The following is a 25,146-nucleotide window of genomic DNA, read 5'->3' on the forward strand; positions in this document are numbered from 1 at the left end:
GCAGCACAGCCCAGTGTAGGATTCCCCAAGCCATAGCATTACATAGAGTGCAGCACAGCCCATTGTAGGATTCCCCAGGCCATAGCATTACATAGAGTGCAGCACAGCCCAGTGTAGGATTCCCCAGGCCATAGCATTACATACAGTGCAGCACAGCCCAGTGTAGGATTCCCCAGCCCATAGCATTACATAGAGTGCAGCACAGCCCAGTGTAGGATTCCCCAGGCCATAGCATTACATAGAGTGCAGCACAGCCCAGTGTAGGATTCCCCAGGCCATAGCATTACATAGAGTGCAGCACAGCCCAGTGTAGGATTCCCCAGGCCATAGCATTACATAGAGTGCAGCACAGCCCAGTGTAGGATTCCCCAGGCCATAGTATTACATAGAGTGCAGCCCAGTGTAGGATTCCCCAGGCCATAGCATTACATAGAGTGCAGTACAGCCCAGTGTAGGATTCCCCAGGCCATAGCATTACATAGAGTGCGGCATAGCCCAGTGTAGGATTCCCCAGCCCATAGCATTACATAGAGTGCAGCACAGCCCAGTGTAGGATTCCCCAGCCCATAGCATTACATACAGTGCAGCATAGCCCAGTGTAGGATTCCCCAGGCCATAGCATTACATAGAGTGCAGCACAGCCCAGTGTAGGATTCCCCAGGCCATAGCATTACATACAGTGTAGCACAGCCCAGTGTAGGATTCCCCAGCCCATAGCATTACATAGAGTGCAGCACAGTGTACGATTCCCCAGGCCATAGCATTACATAGAGTGCAGCACAGCCCAGTGTAGGATTCCCCAGCCCATAGCATTACATAGAGTGCAGCACAGCCCAGTGTAGGATTCCCCAGGCCATAGCATTACATAGAGTGCAGCACAGCCCAGTGTAGGATTCCCCAGGCCATAGCATTACATAGAGTGCAGCACAGCCCAGTGTAGGATTCCCCAGCCCATAGCATTACATAGAGTGCAGCACAGCCCAGTGTAGGATTCCCCAGCCCATAGCATTACATAGAGTGCAGCACAGCCCAGTGTAGGATTCCCCAGGCCATAGCATTACATAGAGTGCAGCACAGCCCAGTGTAGGATTCCCCAGGCCATAGCATTACATAGAGTGCAGCACAGCCCAGTGTAGGATTCCCCAGCCCATAGCGTTACATACAGTGTAGCACAGCCCAGTGTAGGATTCCCCAGGCCATAGCATTACATAGAGTGCAGCACAGCCCAGTGTAGGATTCCCCAGCCCATAGCATTACATAGAGTGCAGCACAGCCCAGTGTAGGATTCCCCAGGCCATAGCATTACATACAGTGCAGCACAGCCAAGTGTAGGATTCCCCAGGCCATAGCATTACATAGAGTGCAGCACAGCCCAGTGTAGGATTCCCCAGGCCATAGCATTACATACAGTGCAGCACAGCCCAGTGTAGGATTCCCCAGCCCATAGCATTACATACAATGCAGCACAGCCCAGTGTAGGATTCCCCAGGCCATAGCATTACACAGAGTGCAGCACAGCCAAGTGCAGGATTCCCCAGGCCATAGCATTACATACAGTGCAGCACAGCCAAGTGTAGGATTCCCCAGGCCATAGCATTACATACAGTGCAGTACAGCCCAGTGTAGGATTCCCCAGCCCATAGCGTTACATACAGTGTAGCACAACACAGTGTAGGATTCCCCAGGCCATAGCATTACATACAGTGCAGCACAGCCCAGTGTAGGATTCCCCAGGCCATAGCATTACATACAGTGCAGCACAGCCCAGTGTAGGATTCCCCAGCCCATAGCATTACATAGAGTGCAGCACAGCCCAGTGTAGGATTCCCCAGCCCATAGCATTACATACAGTGCAGCATAGCCCAGTGTAGGATTCCCCAGGCCATAGCATTACATAGAGTGCAGCACAGCCCAGTGTAGGATTCCCCAGGCCATAGCATTACATAGAGTGCAGCACAGCCCAGTGTAGGATTCCCCAGCCCATAGCATTACATAGAGTGCAGCACAGCCCAGTGTAGGATTCCCCAGCCCATAGCGTTACATACAGTGTAGCACAGCCCAGTGTAGGATTCCCCAGGCCATAGCATTACATAGAGTGCAGCACAGCCCAGTGTAGGATTCCCCAGCCCATAGCATTACATAGAGTGCAGCACAGCCCAGTGTAGGATTCCCCAGGCCATAGCATTACATAGAGTGCAGCACAGCCCAGTGTAGGATTCCCCAGGCCATAGCATTACATACAGTGCAGCACAGCCAAGTGTAGGATTCCCCAGGCCATAGCATTACATAGAGTGCAGCACAGCCCAGTGTAGGATTCCCCAGGCCATAGCATTACATACAGTGCAGCACAGCCCAGTGTAGGATTCCCCAGCCCATAGCATTACATACAATGCAGCACAGCCCAGTGTAGGATTCCCCAGGCCATAGCATTACATACAGTGCAGTACAGCCCAGTGTAGGATTCCCCAGCCCATAGCGTTACATACAGTGCAGTACAGCCCAGTGTAGGATTCCCCAGCCCATAGCGTTACATACAGTGCAGTACAGCCCAGTGTAGGATTCCCCAGCCCATAGCGTTACATACAGTGTAGCACAACACAGTGTAGGATTCCCCAGCCCATAGCGTTACATACAGTGCAGCACAGCCCAGTGTAGGATTCCCCAGCCCATAGCATTACATACAGTGCAGCACAGCCCAGTGTAGGATTCCCCAGCCCATAGCATTACATACAGTGCAGCATAGCCCAGTGTAGGATTCCCCAGGCCATAGCATTACATAGAGTGCAGCACAGCCCAGTGTAGGATTCCCCAGGCCATAGCATTACATAGAGTGCAGCACAGCCCAGTGTAGGATTCCCCAGGCCATAGCATTACATAGAGTGCAGCACAGCCCAGTGTAGGATTCCCCAGGCCATAGCATTACATAGAGTGCAGCACAGCCCAGTGTAGGATTCCCCAGGCCATAGCATTACACAGAGTGCAGCACAGCCCAGTGTAGGATTCCCCAGGCCATAGCATTACATAGAGTGCAGCACAGCCCAGTGTAGGATTCCCCAGGCCATAGCATTACATACAGTGCAGCACAGCCCAGTGTAGGATTCCCCAGCCCATAGCATTACATAGAGTGCAGCACAGTGTACGATTCCCCAGGCCATAGCATTACATAGAGTGCAGCACAGCCCAGTGTAGGATTCCCCAGCCCATAGCATTACATAGAGTGCAGCACAGCCCAGTGTAGGATTCCCCAGGCCATAGCATTACATACAGTGTAGCACAGCCCAGTGTAGGATTCCCCAGCCCATAGCATTACATAGAGTGCAGCACAGTGTACGATTCCCCAGGCCATAGCATTACATAGAGTGCAGCACAGCCCAGTGTAGGATTTCCCAGCCCATAGCATTACATAGAGTGCAGCACAGCCCAGTGTAGGATTCCCCAGGCCATAGCATTACATAGAGTGCAGCACAGCCCAGTGTAGGATTCCCCAGGCCATAGCATTACATAGAGTGCAGCACAGCCCAGTGTAGGATTCCCCAGCCCATAGCATTACATAGAGTGCAGCACAGCCCAGTGTAGGATTCCCCAGCCCATAGCATTACATAGAGTGCAGCACAGCCCAGTGTAGGATTCCCCAGGCCATAGCATTACATAGAGTGCAGCACAGCCCAGTGTAGGATTCCCCAGGCCATAGCATTACATAGAGTGCAGCACAGCCCAGTGTAGGATTCCCCAGCCCATAGCGTTACATACAGTGTAGCACAGCCCAGTGTAGGATTCCCCAGGCCATAGCATTACATAGAGTGCAGCACAGCCCAGTGTAGGATTCCCCAGCCCATAGCATTACATAGAGTGCAGCACAGCCCAGTGTAGGATTCCCCAGCCCATAGCATTACATACAATGCAGCACAGCCCAGTGTAGGATTCCCCAGGCCATAGCATTACACAGAGTGCAGCACAGCCCAGTGTAGGATTCCCCAGGCCATAGCATTACATACAGTGCAGCACAGCCCAGTGTAGGATTCCCCAGGCCATAGCATTACATACAGTGCAGCACAGCCAAGTGTAGGATTCCCCAGGCCATAGCATTACATACAGTGCAGCACAGCCAAGTGTAGGATTCCCCAGGCCATAGCATTACATACAGTGCAGTACAGCCCAGTGTAGGATTCCCCAGCCCATAGCGTTACATACAGTGTAGCACAACACAGTGTAGGATTCCCCAGCCCATAGCGTTACATACAGTGCAGCACAGCCCAGTGTAGGATTCCCCAGGCCATAGCATTACATACAGTGCAGCACAGCCCAGTGTAGGATTCCCCAGCCCATAGCATTACATAGAGTGCAGCACAGCCCAGTGTAGGATTCCCCAGCCCATAGCATTACATACAGTGCAGCACAGCCCAGTGTAGGATTCCCCAGGCCATAGCATTACATAGAGTGCAGCACAGCCCAGTGTAGGATTCCCCAGGCCATAGCATTACATAGAGTGCAGCACAGCCCAGTGTAGGATTCCCCAGCCCATAGCATTACATAGAGTGCAGCACAGCCCAGTGTAGGATTCCCCAGGCCATAGCATTACATACAGTGCAGCACAGCCAAGTGTAGGATTCCCCAGGCCATAGCATTACATACAGTGCAGCACAGCCCAGTGTAGGATTCCCCAGGCCATAGCATTACATACAGTGCAGCACAGCCCAGTGTAGGATTCCCCAGGCCATAGCATTACACAGAGTGCAGCACAGCCAAGTGCAGGATTCCCCAGGCCATAGCATTACATACAGTGCAGCACAGCCAAGTGTAGGATTCCCCAGGCCATAGCATTACATAGAGTGCAGCACAGCCCAGTGTAGGATTCCCCAGCCCATAGCGTTACATACAGTGTAGCACAACACAGTGTAGGATTCCCCAGCCCATAGCGTTACATACAGTGCAGCACAGCCCAGTGTAGGATTCCCCAGGCCATAGCATTACATACAGTGCAGCACAGCCCAGTGTAGGATTCCCCAGCCCATAGCATTACATAGAGTGCAGCACAGCCCAGTGTAGGATTCCCCAGCCCATAGCATTACATACAGTGCAGCATAGCCCAGTGTAGGATTCCCCAGGCCATAGCATTACATAGAGTGCAGCACAGCCCAGTGTAGGATTCCCCAGGCCATAGCATTACATACAGTGCAGCACAGCCAAGTGTAGGATTCCCCAGGCCATAGCATTACATACAGTGCAGCACAGCCCAGTGTAGGATTCCCCAGCCCATAGCATTACATACAATGCAGCACAGCCCAGTGTAGGATTCCCCAGGCCATAGCATTACACAGAGTGCAGCACAGCCAAGTGCAGGATTCCCCAGGCCATAGCGTTACATACAGTGCAGCACAGCCCAGTGTAGGATTCCCCAGCCCATAGCGTTACATACAGTGTAGCACAACACAGTGTAGGATTCCCCAGCCCATAGCGTTACATACAGTGCAGCACAGCCCAGTGTAGGATTCCCCAGCCCATAGCATTACATACAGTGCAGCACAGCCCAGTGTAGGATTCCCCAGGCCATAGCATTACATAGAGTGCAGCACAGCCCAGTGTAGGATTCCCCAGCCCATAGCGTTACATACAGTGTAGCACAACACAGTGTAGGATTCCCCAGCCCATAGCGTTACATACAGTGCAGCACAGCCCAGTGTAGGATTCCCCAGCCCATAGCATTACATACAGTGCAGCACAGCCCAGTGTAGGATTCCCCAGGCCATAGCATTACATAGAGTGCAGCACAGCCCAGTGTAGGATTCCCCAGCCCATAGCATTACATACAGTGCAGCACAGCCCAGTGTAGGATTCCCCAGGCCATAGCATTACATAGAGTGCAGCACAGCCCAGTGTAGGATTCCCCAGCCCATAGCATTACATAGAGTGCAGCACAGCCCAGTGTAGGATTCCCCAGCCCATAGCATTACATAGAGTGCAGCATAGCCCAGTGTAGGATTCCCCAGCCCATAGCATTACATAGAGTGCAGCATAGCCCAGTGTAGGATTCCCCAGGCCATATCATTACATAGAGTGCAGCACAGCCCAGTGTAGGATTCCCCAGGCCATAGCATTACATAGAGTGCAGCATAGCCCAGTGTAGGATTCCCCAGGCCATATCATTACATAGAGTGCAGCACAGCCCAGTGTAGGATTCCCCAGGCCATAGCATTACATAGAGTGCAGCACAGCCCAGTGTAGGATTCCCCAGCCCATAGCGTTACATACAGTGCAGCACAGCCCAGTGTAGGATTCCCCAGGCCATAGCATTACACAGAGTGCAGCACAGCCAAGTGTAGGATTCCCCAGGCCATAGCATTACATACAGTGCAGCACAACACAGTGTAGGATTCCCCAGGCCATAGCATTACATAGAGTGCAGCACAGCCCAGTGTAGGATTCCCCAGCCCATAGCATTACATACAGTGCAGCATAGCCCAGTGTAGGATTCCCCAGGCCATAGCATTACATACAGTGCAGCATAGCCCAGTGTAGGATTCCCCAGCCCATAGCATTACATAGAGTGCAGCACAGCCCAGTGTAGGATTCCCCAGCCCATAGCATTACATACAGTGCAGCATAGCCCAGTGTAGGATTCCCCAGGCCATAGCATTACATAGAGTGCAGCACAGCACATTATAGGATTCCCCCAGGCCATAGCATTACATAGAGTGCAGCACAGTGTAGGATTCCCCAGCCCATAGCATTACATAGAGTGCAGCACAGCCCAGTATAGGATTCCCCAGCCCATAGCATTACATAGAGTGCAGCACAGTGTAGGATTCCCCAGGCCATAACATTACATAGAGTGCAGCACAGCCCAGTGTAGGATTCCCCAGCCCATAACATTACATAGAGTGCAGCACAGCCCAGTGTAGGATTCCCCAGCCCATAGCATTACATAGAGTGCAGCACAGCCCAGTGTAGGATTCCCCAGCCCATAGCATTACATAGAGTGCAGTACAGCCCAGTGTAGGATTCCCCAGCCCATAGCATTACATAGAGTGCAGCACAGCCCAGTGTAGGATTCCCCAGCCCATAGCATTACATACAGTGCAGCACAGCCCAGTGTAGGATTCCCCAGGCCATAGCATTACATACAGTGCAGCACAGCCCAGTGTAGGATTCCCCAGGCCATAGCATTACATAGAGTGCAGCACAGCCCAGTGTAGGATTCCCCAGGCCATAGCATTACATACAGTGCAGCACAGCCCAGTGTAGGATTCCCCAGGCCATAGCATTACACAGAGTGCAGCACAGCCAAGTGTAGGATTCCCCAGGCCATAGCATTACATACAGTGCAGCACAGCCAAGTGTAGGATTCCCCAGGCCATAGCATTACATACAGTGCAGCACAGCCCAGTGTAGGATTCCCCAGGCCATAGCATTACATAGAGTGCAGCACAGCCCAGTGTAGGATTCCCCAGGCCATAGCATTACATAGAGTGCAGCACAGCCCAGTGTAGAATTCCCCAGCCCATAGCATTACATAGAGTGCAGCACAGCCCAGTGTAGGATTCCCCAGGCCATAGCATTACATAGAGTGCAGCACAGCCCAGTGTAGGATTCTCCAGGCCATAGCATTACATAGAGTGCAGCACAGCCCAGTGTAGGATTCCCCAGGCCATAGCACTACATAGAGTGCAGCACAGCCCAGTGTAGGATTCCCCAGCCCATAGCATTACATAGAGTGCAGCACAGCCCAGTGTAGGATTCCCCAGGCCATAGCATTACATACAGTGCAGCACAGCCCAGTGTAGGATTCCCCAGGCCATAGCATTACATAGAGTGCAGCACAGCCCAGTGTAGGATTCCCCAGCCCATAGCATTACATACAGTGCAGCACAGCCCAGTGTAGGATTCCCCAGGCCATAGCATTACACAGAGTGCAGCACAGCCAAGTGTAGGATTCCCCAGGCCATAGCATTACATACAGTGCAGCACAGCCAAGTGTAGGATTCCCCAGGCCATAGCATTACATACAGTGCAGCACAGCCCAGTGTAGGATTCCCCAGGCCATAGCATTACATAGAGTGCAGCACAGCCCAGTGTAGGATTCCCCAGGCCATAGCATTACATAGAGTGCAGCACAGCCCAGTGTAGGATTCCCCAGCCCATAGCATTACATAGAGTGCAGCACAGCCCAGTGTAGGATTCCCTAGCCCATAGCATTACATAGAGTGCAGCACAGCCCAGTGTAGGATTCCCCAGCCCATAGCATTACATAGAGTGCAGCACAGCCCAGTGTAGGATTCCCCAGGCCATAGCATTACATAGAGTGCAGCACAGCCCAGTGTAGGATTCCCCAGCCCATAGCATTACATAGAGTGCAGCACAGCCCAGTGTAGGATTCCCTAGCCCATAGCATTACATAGAGTGCAGCACAGCCCAGTGTAGGATTCCCCAGGCCATAGCATTACATAGAGTGCAGCACAGCCCAGTGTAGGATTCCCCAGGCCATAGCATTACATAGAGTGCAGCACAGCCCAGTGTAGGATTCCCCAGGCCATAGCATTACATATAGTGCAGCCCAGTGTAGGATTCCCCAGGCCATAGCATTACATAGAGTGCAGCACAGCCCAGTGTAGGATTCCCCAGGCCATAGCATTACATAGAGTGCAGCCCAGTGTAGGATTCCCCAGGCCATAGCATTACATAGAGTGCAGTACAGCCCAGTGTAGGATTCCCCAGGCCATAGCATTACATAGAGTGCGGCACAGCCCAGTGTAGGATTCCCCAGGCCATAGCATTACATAGAGTGCAGCACAGCCCAGTGTAGGATTCCCCAGCCCATAGCATTACATACAGTGCAGCATAGCCCAGTGTAGGATTCCCCAGGCCATAGCATTACATAGAGTGCAGCACAGCCCAGTGTAGGATTCCCCAGGCCATAGCATTACATACAGTGTAGCACTGCCCAGTGTAGGATTCCCCAGCCCATAGCATTACATAGAGTGCAGCACAGTGTAGGATTCCCGAGGCCATAACATTACATAGAGTGCAGCACAGCCCAGTGTAGGATTCCCCAGGCCATAACATTACATAGAGTGCAGCACAGCCCAGTGTAGGATTCCCCAGGCCATAGCATTACATAGAGTGCAGCACAGCCCAGTGTAGGATTCCCCAGCCCATAGCATTACATAGAGTGCAGCACAGCCCAGTGTAGGATTCCCCAGCCCATAGCATTACATAGAGTGCAGCACAGCCCAGTGTAGGATTCCCCAGGCCATAGCATTACATAGAGTGCAGCACAGCCCAGTGTAGGATTCCCCAGGCCATAGCATTACATAGAGTGCAGCACAGCCCAGTGTAGGATTCCCCAGGCCATAGCGTTACATACAGTGTAGCACAGCCCAGTGTGGGATTCCCCAGGCCATAGCATTACATAGAGTGCAGCACAGCCCAGTGTAGGATTCCCCAGGCCATAGCATTACATACAGTGCAGCACATCCCAGTGTCGGATTCCCCAGGCCATAGCATTACATAGAGTGCAGCACAGCCCAGTGTAGGATTCCCCAGCCCATAGCATTACATAGAGTGCAGCACAGCCCAGTGTAGGATTCCCCAGGCCATAGCATTACATACAGTGCAGCACAGCCCATTGTAGGATTCCCCAGCCCATAGCATTACATAGAGTGCAGCACAGCCCAGTGTAGGATTCCCCAGGCCATAGCATTACATAGAGTGCAGCACAGCCCAGTGTAGGATTCCCCAGGCCATAGCATTACATAGAGTGCAGCACAGCCCAGTGTAGGATTCCCCAGGCCATAGCATTACATAGAGTGCAGCACAGCCCAGTGTAGGATTCCCCAGGCCATAGCGTTACATACAGTGTAGCACAGCCCAGTGTAGGATTCCCCAGGCCATAGCATTACATAGAGTGCAGCACAGCCCAGTGTAGGATTCCCCAGCCCATAGCATTACATAGAGTGCAGCAGAGCCCAGTGTAGGATTCCCCAGGCCATAGCATTACATACAGTGCAGCACATCCCAGTGTCGGATTCCCCAGGCCATAGCATTACATAGAGTGCAGCACAGCCCAGTGTAGGATTCCCCAGGCCATAGCATTACATACAGTGCAGCACAGCCCAGTGTAGGATTCCCCAGCCCATAGCATTACATAGAGTGCAGCACAGCCCAGTGTAGGATTCCCCAGGCCATAGCATTACATACATCACAGCCCAGTGTAGGATTCCCCAGCCCATAGCATTACATACAGTGCAGCACAGCCCAGTGTAGGATTCCCTAGCCCATAGCATTACATACAGTGCAGCACAGCCCAGTGTAGGATTCCCCAGGCCATAGCATTACATAGAGTGCAGCACAGCCCAGTGTAGGATTCCCCAGGCCATAGCGTTACATACAGTGTAGCACAGCCCAGTGTAGGATTCCCCAGGCCATAGCATTACATAGAGTGCAGCACAGCCCAGTGTAGGATTCCCCAGCCCATAGCATTACATAGAGTGCAGCACAGCCCAGTGTAGGATTCCCCAGGCCATAGCATTACATACAGTGCAGCACAGCCCAGTGTAGGATTCCCCAGCCCATAGCATTACATAGAGTGCAGCACAGCCCAGTGTAGGATTCCCCAGGCCATAGCATTACATACAGCACAGCCCAGTGTAGGATTCCCCAGGCCATAGCGTTACATACAGTGTAGCACAGCCCAGTGTAGGATTCCCCAGGCCATAGCATTACATAGAGTGCAGCACAGCCCAGTGTAGGATTCCCCAGCCCATAGCATTACATAGAGTGCAGCACAGCCCAGTGTAGGATTCCCCAGGCCATAGCATTACATACAGTGCAGCACAGCCCAGTGTAGGATTCCCCAGCCCATAGCATTACATAGAGTGCAGCACAGCCCAGTGTAGGATTCCCTAGCCCATAGCATTACATAGAGTGCAGCACAGCCCAGTGTAGGATTCCCCAGGCCATAGCATTACATAGAGTGCAGCACAGCCCAGTGTAGGATTCCCCAGGCCATAGCATTACATAGAGTGCAGCACAGCCCAGTGTAGGATTCCCTAGGCCATAGCATTACATAGAGTGCAGCACAGCCCAGTGTAGGATTCCCCAGGCCATAGCATTACAAAGAGTGCAGCACAGCCCAGTGTAGGATTCCCCAGCCCATAGCATTACATACAGCAAAGCCCAGTGTAGGATTCCCCAGGCCATAGCATTACACAGAGTGCAGCACAGCCCAGTGTAGGATTCCCCAGGCCATAGCATTACATAGAGTGCAGCACAGCCCAGTGTAGGATCCCCAGGCCATAGCATTACATAGAGTGCAGCACAGCCCAGTGTAGGATTCCCCAGGCCATAGAATTACATAGAGTGCAGCACAGCCCAGTGTAGGATTCCCCAGGCCATAGCATTACATACAGTGCAGCACAGCCCAGTGTAGGATTCCCCAGCCCATAGCATTACATACAGCACAGCCCAGTGTAGGATTCCCCAGGCCATAGTATTACATAGAGTGCAGCACAGCCCAGTGTAGGATTCCCTAGCCCATAGCATTACATAGAGTGCAGCACAGCCCAGTGTAGGATTCCCCAGGCCATAGCATTACATAGAGTGCAGCACAGCCCAGTGTAGGATTCCCCAGGCCATAGCATTACATAGAGTGCAGCACAGCACAGTGTAGGATTCCCCAGGCCATAGCATTACATAGAGTGCAGCACAGCCCAGTGTAGGATTCCCCAGGCCATAGAATTACATAGAGTGCAGCACAGCCCATTGTAGGATTCCCCAGGCCATAGCATTACATACAGCACAGCCCAGTGTAGGATTCCCCAGGCCATAGCATTACATACAGTGCAGCACAGCCCAGTGTAGGATTCCCCAGCCCATAGCATTACATACAGCACAGCCCAGTGTAGGATTCCCCAGGCCATAGAATTACATAGAGTGCAGCACAGCCCAGTGTAGGATTCCCCAGGCCATAGCATTACATAGAGTGCAGCACAGCCCAGTGTAGGATTCCCCAGGCCATAGTATTACATAGAGTGCAGCACAGCCCAGTGTAGGATTCCCCAGGCCATAGTATTACATAGAGTGCAGCACAGCCCAGTGTAGGATTCCCCAGGCCATAGTATTACATAGAGTGCAGCACAGCCCAGTGTAGGATTCCCCAGGCCATAGCATTACATAGAGTGCAGCACAGCCCAGTGTAGGATTCCCCAGGCCATAGCATTACATAGAGTGCAGCACAGCACAGTGTAGGATTCCCCAGGCCATAGCATTACATACAGTGCAGCACAGCCCAGTGTAGGATTCCCCAGCCCATAGCATTACATACAGCACAGCCCAGTGTAGGATTCCCCAGGCCATAGTATTACATAGAGTGCAGCACAGCCCAGTGTAGGATTCCCTAGCCCATAGCATTACATAGAGTGCAGCACAGCCCAGTGTAGGATTCCCCACGCCATAGCATTACATAGAGTGCAGCACAGCACAGTGTAGGATTCCCCAGGCCATAGCATTACATAGAGTGCAGCACAGCCCAGTGTAGGATTCCCCAGGCCATAGAATTACATAGAGTGCAGCACAGCCCAGTGTAGGATTCCCCAGGCCATAGCATTACATACAGTGCAGCACAGCCCAGTGTAGGATTCCCCAGCCCATAGCGTTACATACAGTGTAGCACATCCCAGTGTAGGATTCCCCAGGCCATAGCATTACATAGAGTGCAGCACAGCCCAGTGTAGGATTCCCCAGGCCATAGTATTACATAGAGTGCAGCACAGCCCAGTGTAGGATTCCCCAGGCCATAGTATTACATAGAGTGCAGCACAGCCCAGTGTAGGATTCCCCAGGCCATAGCATTACATAGAGTGCAGCACAGCCCAGTGTAGGATTCCCCAGGCCATAGCATTACATAGAGTGCAGCACAGCCCAGTGTAGGATTCCCCAGGCCATAGCGTTACATACAGTGTAGCACAGCCCAGTGTAGGATTCCCCAGGCCATAGCATTACATAGAGTGCAGCACAGCCCAGTGTAGGATTCCCCAGCCCATAGCATTACATAGAGTGCAGCAGAGCCCAGTGTAGGATTCCCCAGGCCATAGCATTACATACAGTGCAGCACATCCCAGTGTCGGATTCCCCAGGCCATAGCATTACATAGAGTGCAGCACAGCCCAGTGTAGGATTCCCCAGGCCATAGCATTACATACAGTGCAGCACAGCCCAGTGTAGGATTCCCCAGCCCATAGCATTACATAGAGTGCAGCACAGCCCAGTGTAGGATTCCCCAGGCCATAGCATTACATACATCACAGCCCAGTGTAGGATTCCCCAGCCCATAGCATTACATACAGTGCAGCACAGCCCAGTGTAGGATTCCCTAGCCCATAGCATTACGTACAGTGCAGCACAGCCCAGTGTAGGATTCCCCAGGCCATAGCATTACATAGAGTGCAGCACAGCCCAGTGTAGGATTCCCCAGGCCATAGCGTTACATACAGTGTAGCACAGCCCAGTGTAGGATTCCCCAGGCCATAGCATTACATAGAGTGCAGCACAGCCCAGTGTAGGATTCCCCAGCCCATAGCATTACATAGAGTGCAGCACAGCCTAGTGTAGGATTCCCCAGGCCATAGCATTACATAGAGTGCAGCACAGCCTAGTGTAGGATTCCCCAGGCCATAGCATTACATAGAGTGCAGCACAGCCCAGTGTAGGATTCCCTAGCCCATAGCATTACATAGAGTGCAGCACAGCCCAGTGTAGGATTCCCCAGGCCATAGCATTACATAGAGTGCAGCACAGCCCAGTGTAGGATTCCCCAGGCCATAGCATTACATAGAGTGCAGCACAGCCCAGTGTAGGATTCCCTAGGCCATAGCATTACATAGAGTGCAGCACAGCCCAGTGTAGGATTCCCCAGGCCATAGCATTACATAGAGTGCAGCACAGCCCAGTGTAGGATTCCCCAGGCCATAGCATTACATACAGTGCAGCACAGCCCAGTGTAGGATTCCCCAGCCCATAGCATTACATAGAGTGCAGCACAGCCCAGTGTAGGATTCCCCAGGCCATAGCATTACATACATCACAGCCCAGTGTAGGATTCCCCAGCCCATAGCATTACATACAGTGCAGCACAGCCCAGTGTAGGATTCCCTAGCCCATAGCATTACATACAGTGCAGCACAGCCCAGTGTAGGATTCCCCAGGCCATAGCATTACATAGAGTGCAGCACAGCCCAGTGTAGGATTCCCCAGGCCATAGCGTTACATACAGTGTAGCACAGCCCAGTGTAGGATTCCCCAGGCCATAGCATTACATAGAGTGCAGCACAGCCCAGTGTAGGATTCCCCAGCCCATAGCATTACATAGAGTGCAGCACAGCCCAGTGTAGGATTCCCCAGGCCATAGCATTACATACAGTGCAGCACAGCCCAGTGTAGGATTCCCCAGCCCATAGCATTACATAGAGTGCAGCACAGCCCAGTGTAGGATTCCCCAGGCCATAGCATTACATACAGCACAGCCCAGTGTAGGATTCCCCAGCCCATAGCATTACATAGAGTGCAGCACAGCCCAGTGTAGGATTCCCTAGCCCATAGCATTACATAGAGTGCAGCACAGCCCAGTGTAGGATTCCCCAGGCCATAGCATTACATAGAGTGCAGCACAGCCCAGTGTAGGATTCCCCAGGCCATAGCATTACATAGAGTGCAGCACAGCCCAGTGTAGGATTCCCTAGGCCATAGCATTACATAGAGTGCAGCACAGCCCAGTGTAGGATTCCCCAGGCCATAGCATTACAAAGAGTGCAGCACAGCCCAGTGTAGGATTCCCCAGCCCATAGCATTACATACAGCAAAGCCCAGTGTAGGATTCCCCAGGCCATAGCATTACACAGAGTGCAGCACAGCCCAGTGTAGGATTCCCCAGGCCATAGCATTACATAGAGTGCAGCACAGCCCAGTGTAGGATCCCCAGGCCATAGCATTACATAGAGTGCAGCACAGCCCAGTGTAGGATTCCCCAGGCCATAGAATTACATAGAGTGCAGCACAGCCCAGTGTAGGATTCCCCAGGCCATAGCATTACATACAGTGCAGCACAGCCCAGTGTAGGATTCCCCAGCCCATAGCATTACATACAGCACAGCCCAGTGTAGGATTCCCCAGGCCATAGTATTACATAGAGTGCAGCACAGCCCAGTGTAGGATTCCCTAGCCCATAGCATTACATAGAGTGCAGCACAGCCCAGTGTAGGATTCCCCAGGCCATAGCATTACATAGAGTGCAGCACAGCCCAGTGTAGGATTCCCCAGGCCATAGCATTACATAGAGTGCAGCACAGCACAGTGTAGGATTCCCCAGGCCATAGCATTACATAGAGTGCAGCACAGCCCAGTGTAGGATTCCCCAGGCCATAGAATTACATAGAGTGCAGCACAGCCCATTGTAGGATTCCCCAGGCCATAGCATTACATACAGCACAGCCCAGTGTAGGATTCCCCAGGCCATAGCATTACATACAGTGCAGCACAGCCCAGTGTAGGATTCCCCAGCCCATAGCATTACATACAGCACAGCCCAGTGTAGGATTCCCCAGGCCATAGAATTACATAGAGTGCAGCACAGCCCAGTGTAGGATTCCCCAGGCCATAGCATTACATAGAGTGCAGCACAGCCCAGTGTAGGATTCCCCAGGCCATAGTATTACATAGAGTGCAGCACAGCCCAGTGTAGGATTCCCCAGGCCATAGTATTACATAGAGTGCAGCACAGCCCAGTGTAGGATTCCCCAGGCCATAGTATTACATAGAGTGCAGCACAGCCCAGTGTAGGATTCCCCAGGCCATAGCATTACATAGAGTGCAGCACAGCCCAGTGTAGGATTCCCCAGGCCATAGCATTACATAGAGTGCAGCACAGCACAGTGTAGGATTCCCCAGGCCATAGCATTACATACAGTGCAGCACAGCCCAGTGTAGGATTCCCCAGCCCATAGCATTACATACAGCACAGCCCAGTGTAGGATTCCCCAGGCCATAGTATTACATAGAGTGCAGCACAGCCCAGTGTAGGATTCCCTAGCCCATAGCATTACATAGAGTGCAGCACAGCCCAGTGTAGGATTCCCCACGCCATAGCATTACATAGAGTGCAGCACAGCACAGTGTAGGATTCCCCAGGCCATAGCATTACATAGAGTGCAGCACAGCCCAGTGTAGGATTCCCCAGGCCATAGAATTACATAGAGTGCAGCACAGCCCAGTGTAGGATTCCCCAGGCCATAGCATTACATACAGTGCAGCACAGCCCAGTGTAGGATTCCCCAGCCCATAGCGTTACATACAGTGTAGCACATCCCAGTGTAGGATTCCCCAGGCCATAGCATTACATAGAGTGCAGCACAGCCCAGTGTAGGATTCCCCAGGCCATAGTATTACATAGAGTGCAGCACAGCCCAGTGTAGGATTCCCCAGGCCATAGTATTACATAGAGTGCAGCACAGCCCAGTGTAGGATTCCCCAGGCCATAGCATTACATAGAGTGCAGCACAGCCCAGTGTAGGATTCCCCAGGCCATAGCATTACATAGAGTGCAGCACAGCCCAGTGTAGGATTCCCCAGGCCATAGCGTTACATACAGTGTAGCACAGCCCAGTGTAGGATTCCCCAGGCCATAGCATTACATAGAGTGCAGCACAGCCCAGTGTAGGATTCCCCAGCCCATAGCATTACATAGAGTGCAGCAGAGCCCAGTGTAGGATTCCCCAGGCCATAGCATTACATACAGTGCAGCACATCCCAGTGTCGGATTCCCCAGGCCATAGCATTACATAGAGTGCAGCACAGCCCAGTGTAGGATTCCCCAGGCCATAGCATTACATACAGTGCAGCACAGCCCAGTGTAGGATTCCCCAGCCCATAGCATTACATAGAGTGCAGCACAGCCCAGTGTAGGATTCCCCAGGCCATAGCATTACATACATCACAGCCCAGTGTAGGATTCCCCAGCCCATAGCATTACATACAGTGCAGCACAGCCCAGTGTAGGATTCCCTAGCCCATAGCATTACGTACAGTGCAGCACAGCCCAGTGTAGGATTCCCCAGGCCATAGCATTACATAGAGTGCAGCACAGCCCAGTGTAGGATTCCCCAGGCCATAGCGTTACATACAGTGTAGCACAGCCCAGTGTAGGATTCCCCAGGCCATAGCATTACATAGAGTGCAGCACAGCCCAGTGTAGGATTCCCCAGCCCATAGCATTACATAGAGTGCAGCACAGCCTAGTGTAGGATTCCCCAGGCCATAGCATTACATAGAGTGCAGCACAGCCTAGTGTAGGATTCCCCAGGCCATAGCATTACATAGAGTGCAGCACAGCCCAGTGTAGGATTCCCTAGCCCATAGCATTACATAGAGTGCAGCACAGCCCAGTGTAGGATTCCCCAGGCCATAGCATTACATAGAGTGCAGCACAGCCCAGTGTAGGATTCCCCAGGCCATAGCATTACATAGAGTGCAGCACAGCCCAGTGTAGGATTCCCTAGGCCATAGCATTACATAGAGTGCAGCACAGCCCAGTGTAGGATTCCCCAGGCCATAGCATTACATAGAGTGCAGCACAACCCAGTGTAGGATTCCCCAGGCCATAGCATTACAAAGAGTGCAGCACAGCCCAGTGTAGGATTCCCCAGCCCATAGCATTACATGCAGCACAGCCCAGTGTAGGATTCCCCAGGCCATAGCATTACATAGAGTGCAGCACAGCCCAGTGTAGGATCCCCAGGCCATAGCATTACATAGAGTGCAGCACAGCCCAGTGTAGGATTCCCCAGCCCATAGCATTACATACAGCACAGCCCAGTGTAGGATTCCCCAGGCCATAGCATTACATAGAGTGCAGCACAGCCCAGTGTAGGATTCCCTAGCCCATAGCATTACATAGAGTGCAGCACAGCCCAGTGTAGGATTCCCCAGCCCATAGCATTACATACAGCACAGCCCAGTGTAGGATTCCCCAGGCCATAGCATTACATAGAGTGCAGCACAGCCCAGTGTAGGATTCCCTAGCCCATAGCATTACATACAGTGCAGCACAGCCCAGTGTAGGATTCCCCAGGCCATAGCATTACATAGAGTGCAGCACAGCCCAGTGTAGGATTCCCCAGGCCATAGCATTACATACAGTGCAGCACAGCCCAGTGTAGGATTCCCCATCCCATAGCATTACATACAGTGCAGCACAGCCCAGTGTAGGATTCACCAGGCCATAGAATTACATAGAGTGCAGCACAGCCCAGTGTAGGATTCCCCAGGCCATAGCATTACATACAGCACAGCCCAGTGTAGGATTCCCCAGGCCATAGAATTACATAGAGTGCAACACAGCCCAGTGTAGGATTCCCCAGCCCATAGCATTACATACAGCACAGCCCAGTGTAGGATTCCCCAGGCCATAGAATTACATAGAGTGCAGCACAGCCCAGTGTAGGATTCCCCAGGCCATAGCATTACATACAGTGCAGCACAGCCCAGTGTAGGATTCCCCAGCCCATAGCATTACATACAGCACAGCCCAGTGTAGGATTCCCCAGGCCATAGTATTACATAGAGTGCAGCACAGCCCAGTGTAGGATTCCCCAGGCCATAGCATTACATAGAGTGCAGCACAGCCCAGTGTAGGATTCCCCAGGCCATAGCATTACATAGAGTGCAGCACAGCCCAGTGTAGGATTCCCCAGGCCATAGCATTACATACAGTGCAGCACAGCCCAGTGTAGGATTCCCCAGGCCATAGCATTACATAGAGTGCAGTACAGCCCAGTGTAGGATTCCCCAGACCATAGCATTACATAGAGTGCAGCACAGCCCAGTGTAGGATTCCCCAGGCCATAGCATTACATACAGTGCAGCACAGCCCAGTGTAGGATTCCCCAGCCCATAGCATTACATACAGCACAGCCCAGTGTAGGATTCCCCAGGCCATAGTATTACATAGAGTGCAGCACAGCCCAGTGTAGGATTCCCCAGCCCATAGCATTACATACAGTGCAGCATAGCCCAGTGTAGGATTCCCCACGCCATAGCATTACATAGAGTGCAGCACAGCACAGTGTAGGATTCCCCAGGCCATAGCATTACATAGAGTGCAGCACAGCCCAGTGTAGGATTCCCCATCCCATAGCATTACATACAGCACAGCCCAGTGTAGGATTCACCAGGCCATAGAATTACATAGAGTGCAGCACAGCCCAGTGTAGGATTCCCCAGGCCATAGCATTACATACAGCACAGCCCAGTGTAGGATTCCCCAGGCCATAGAATTACATAGAGTGCAGCACAGCCCAGTGTAGGATTCCCCAGGCCATAGCATTACATAGAGTGCAGCACAGCCCAGTGTAGGATTCCCCAGGCCATAGTATTACATAGAGTGCAGCACAGCCCAGTGTAGGATTCCCCAGGCCATAGTATTACATAGAGTGCAGCACAGCCCAGTGTAGGATTCCCCAGGCCATAGCATTACATAGAGTGCAGCACAGCCCAGTGTAGGATTCCCCAGGCCATAGCGTTACATACAGTGTAGCACAGCCCAGTGTAGGATTCCCCAGCCCATAGCATTACATAGAGTGCAGCAGAGCCCAGTGTAGGATTCCCCAGGCCATAGCATTACATACAGTGCAGCACATCCCAGTGTCGGATTCCCCAGGCCATAGCATTACATAGAGTGCAGCACAGCCCAGTGTAGGATTCCCCAGCCCATAGCATTACATACAGTGCAGCACAGCCCAGTGTAGGATTCCCCAGGCCATAGCATTACATAGAGTGCAGCCCAGTGTAGGATTCCCCAGGCCATAGCATTACATAGAGTGCAGTACAGCCCAGTGTAGGATTCCCCAGGCCATAGCATTACATAGAGTGCGGCACAGCCCAGTGTAGGATTCCCCAGGCCATAGCATTACATAGAGTGCAGCACAGCCCAGTGTAGGATTCCCCAGCCCATAGCATTACATACAGTGCAGCATAGCCCAGTGTAGGATTCCCCAACCCATAGCATTACATAGAGTGCAGCACAGCCCAGTGTAGGATTCTCCAGCCCATAGCATTACATACAGTGCAGCATAGCCCAGTGTAGGATTCCCCAGGCCATAGCATTACATAGAGTGCAGCACAGCCCAGTGTAGGATTCCCCAGGCCATAGCATTACATACAGTGTAGCACTGCCCAGTGTAGGATTCCCCAGCCCATAGCATTACATAGAGTGCAGCACAGTGTAGGATTCCCCAGGCCATAACATTACATAGAGTGCAGCACAGCCCAGTGTAGGATTCCCCAGGCCATAACATTACATAGAGTGCAGCACAGCCCAGTGTAGGATTCCCCAGGCCATAGCATTACATAGAGTGCAGCACAGCCCAGTGTAGGATTCCCCAGCCCATAGCATTACATAGAGTGCAGCACAGCCCAGTGTAGGATTCCCCAGCCCATAGCATTACATAGAGTGCAGCACAGCCCAGTGTAGGATTCCCCAGGCCATAGCATTACATAGAGTGCAGCACAGCCCAGTGTAGGATTCCCCAGGCCATAGCATTACATAGAGTGCAGCACAGCCCAGTGTAGGATTCCCCAGGCCATAGCGTTACATACAGTGTAGCACAGCCCAGTGTAGGATTCCCCAGGCCATAGCATTACATAGAGTGCAGCACAGCCCAGTGTAGGATTCCCCAGCCCATAGCATTACATAGAGTGCAGCAGAGCCCAGTGTAGGATTCCCCAGGCCATAGCATTACATAGAGTGCAGCACAGCCCAGTGTAGGATTCCCCAGCCCATAGCATTACATAGAGTGCAGCAGAGCCCAGTGTAGGATTCCCCAGGCCATAGCATTACATACAGTGCAGCACATCCCAGTGTCGGATTCCCCAGGCCATAGCATTACATAGAGTGCAGCACAGCCCAGTGTAGGATTCCCCAGCCCATAGCATTACATAGAGTGCAGCACAGCCCAGTGTAGGATTCCCCAGGCCATAGCATTACATACAGTGCAGCACAGCCCAGTGTAGGATTCCCCAGCCCATAGCATTACATAGAGTGCAGCACAGCCCAGTGTAGGATTCCCCAGGCCATAGCATTACATAGAGTGCAGCACAGCCCAGTGTAGGATTCCCCAGCCCATAGCATTACATAGAGTGCAGCACAGCCCAGTGTAGGATTCCCCAGGCCATAGCATTACATAGAGTGCAGCACAGCCCAGTGTAGGATTCCCCAGGCCATAGCATTACATAGAGTGCAGCACAGCCCAGTGTAGGATTCCCCAGGCCATAGCGTTACATACAGTGTAGCACAGCCCAGTGTAGGATTCCCCAGGCCATAGCATTACATAGAGTGCAGCACAGCCCAGTGTAGGATTCCCCAGCCCATAGCATTACATAGAGTGCAGCAGAGCCCAGTGTAGGATTCCCCAGGCCATAGCATTACATACAGTGCAGCACAGCCCAGTGTAGGATTCCCCAGCCCATAGCATTACATAGAGTGCAGCACAGCCCAGTGTAGGATTCCCCAGGCCATAGCATTACATACATCACAGCCCAGTGTAGGATTCCCCAGCCCATAGCAATACATACAGTGCAGCACAGCCCAGTGTAGGATTCCCTAGCCCATAGCATTACATACAGTGCAGCACAGCCCAGTGTAGGATTCCCCAGGCCATAGCATTACATACAGTGCAGCACAGCCCAGTGTAGGATTCCCCAGGCCATAGTATTACATAGAGTGCAGCACAGCCCAGTGTAGGATTCCCCAGGCCATAGCATTACATACATCACAGCCCAGTGTAGGATTCCCCAGCCCATAGCATTACATACAGTGCAGCACAGCCCAGTGTAGGATTCCCTAGCCCATAGCATTACATAGAGTGCAGCACAGCCCAGTGTAGGATTCCCTAGCCCATAGCATTACATAGAGTGCAGCACAGCCCAGTGTAGGATTCCCCAGGCCATAGCATTACATAGAGCGCAGCACAGCCCAGTGTAAGATTCCCCAGGCCATAGCATTACATAGAGTGCAGCACAGCCCAGTGTAGGATTCCCTAGGCCATAGCATTACATAGAGTGCAGCACAGCCCAGTGTAGGATTCCCCAGGCCATAGCATTACATAGAGTGCAGCACAACCCAGTGTAGGATTCCCCAGGCCATAGCATTACAAAGAGTGCAGCACAGCCCAGTGTAGGATTCCCCAGCCCATAGCATTACATACAGCACAGCCCAGTGTAGGATTCCCCAGGCCATAGCATTACATAGAGTGCAGCACAGCCCAGTGTAGGATTCCCCAGGCCATAGAATTACATAGAGTGCAGCACAGCCCAGTGTAGGATTCCCCAGGCCATAGCATTACATACAGTGCAGCACAGCCCAGTGTAGGATTCCCCAGCCCATAGCATTACATACAGCACAGCCCAGTGTAGGATTCCCCAGGCCATAGTATTACATAGAGTGCAGCACAGCCCAGTGTAGGATTCCCCAGCCCATAGCATTACATAGAGTGCAGCACAGCCCAGTGTAGGATTCCCCAGGCCATAGCATTACATAGAGTGCAGCACAGCCCAGTGTAGGATTCCCCACGCCATAGCATTAGATAGAGTGCAGCACAGCACAGTGTAGGATTCCCCAGGCCATAGCATTACATAGAGTGCAGCACAGCCCAGTGTAGGATTCCCCAGGCCATAGCATTACATACAGTGCAGCACAGCCCAGTGTAGAATTCACCAGGCCATAGAATTACATAGAGTGCAGCACAGCCCAGTGTAGGATTCCCCAGCCCATAGCATTACATACAGTGCAGCACAGCCCAGTGTAGAATTCACCAGGCCATAGAATTACATAGAGTGCAGCACAGCCCAGTGTAGGATTCCCCAGGCCATAGCATTACATACAGCACAGCCCAGTGTAGGATTCCCCAGGCCATAGAATTACATAGAGTGCAGCACAGCCCAGTGTAGGATTCCCCAGGCCATAGCATTACATACAGTGCAGCACAGCCCAGTGTAGGATTCCCCAGCCCATAGCATTACATACAGCACAGCCCAGTGTAGGATTCCCCAGGCCATAGCATTACATAGAGTGCAGCACAGCCCAGTGTAGGATTCCCCAGACCATAGCATTACATAGAGTGCAGCACAGCCCAGTGTAGGATTCCCCAGGCCATAGCATTACATACAGTGCAGCACAGCCCAGTGTAGGATTCCCCAGCCCATAGCATTACATACAGCACAGCCCAGTGTAGGATTCCCCAGGCCATAGCATTACATAGAGTGCAGCACAGCCCAGTGTAGGATTCCCCAGACCATAGCATTACATAGAGTGCAGCACAGCACAGTGTAGGATTCCCCAGGCCATAGCATTACATACAGTGCAGCACAGCCCAGTGTAGGATTCCCCAGCCCATAGCATTACATACAGCACAGCCCAGTGTAGGATTCCCCAGGCCATAGTATTACATAGAGTGCAGCACAGCCCAGTGTAGGATTCCCTAGCCCATAACATTACATAGAGTGCAGCACAGCCCAGTGTAGGATTCACCAGGCCATAGAATTACATAGAGTGCAGCACAGCCCAGTGTAGGATTCCCCAGGCCATAGCATTACATACAGCACAGCCCAGTGTAGGATTCCCCAGGCCATAGAATTACATAGAGTGCAGCACAGCCCAGTGTAGGATTCCCCAGGCCATAGCATTACATAGAGTGCAGCACAGCCCAGTGTAGGATTCCCCAGGCCATAGTATTACATAGAGTGCAGCACAGCCCAGTGTAGGATTCCCCAGGCCATAGCATTACATAGAGTGCAGCACAGCCCAGTGTAGGATTCCCCAGGCCATAGCATTACATAGAGTGCAGCACAGCCCAGTGTAGGATTCCCCAGGCCATAGCATTACATAGAGTGCAGCACAGCCCAGTGTAGGATTCCCCAGCCCATAGCATTACATAGAGTGCAGCAGAGCCCAGTGTAGGATTCCCCAGGCCATAGCATTACATACAGTGCAGCACATCCCAGTGTCGGATTCCCCAGGCCATAGCATTACATAGAGTGCAGCACAGCCCAGTGTAGGATTCCCCAGCCCATAGCATTACATAGAGTGCAGCACAGCCCAGTGTAGGATTCCCCAGGCCATAGCATTACATACAGTGCAGCACAGCCCAGTGTAGGATTCCCCAGGCCATAGCATTACATAGAGTGCAGCCCAGTGTAGGATTCCCCAGGCCATAGCATTACATAGAGTGCAGTACAGCCCAGTGTAGGATTCCCCAGGCCATAGCATTACATAGAGTGCGGCACAGCCCAGTGTAGGATTCCCCAGGCCATAGCATTACATAGAGTGCAGCACAGCCCAGTGTAGGATTCCCCAGCCCATAGCATTACATACAGTGCAGCATAGCCCAGTGTAGGATTCCCCAACCCATAGCATTACATAGAGTGCAGCACAGCCCAGTGTAGGATTCCCCAGCCCATAGCATTACATACAGTGCAGCATAGCCCAGTGTAGGATTCCCCAGGCCATAGCATTACATAGAGTGCAGCACAGCCCAGTGTAGGATTCCCCAGGCCATAGCATTACATACAGTGTAGCACTGCCCAGTGTAGGATTCCCCAGCCCATAGCATTACATAGAGTGCAGCACAGTGTAGGATTCCCCAGGCCATAACATTACATAGAGTGCAGCACAGCCCAGTGTAGGATTCCCCAGGCCATAACATTACATAGAGTGCAGCACAGCCCAGTGTAGGATTCCCCAGGCCATAGCATTACATAGAGTGCAGCACAGCCCAGTGTAGGATTCCCCAGCCCATAGCATTACATAGAGTGCAGCACAGCCCAGTGTAGGATTCCCCAGCCCATAGCATTACATAGAGTGCAGCACAGCCCAGTGTAGGATTCCCCAGGCCATAGCATTACATAGAGTGCAGCACAGCCCAGTGTAGGATTCCCCAGGCCATAGCATTACATAAAGTGCAGCACAGCCCAGTGTAGGATTCCCCAGGCCATAGCGTTACATACAGTGTAGCACAGCCCAGTGTAGGATTCCCCAGGCCATAGCATTACATAGAGTGCAGCACAGCCCAGTGTAGGATTCCCCAGCCCATAGCATTACATAGAGTG

Source organism: Ranitomeya imitator, chromosome 1, assembly GCF_032444005.1.
Source record: "Ranitomeya imitator isolate aRanImi1 chromosome 1, aRanImi1.pri, whole genome shotgun sequence".
Classification (NCBI taxonomy): domain Eukaryota; kingdom Metazoa; phylum Chordata; class Amphibia; order Anura; family Dendrobatidae; genus Ranitomeya; species Ranitomeya imitator.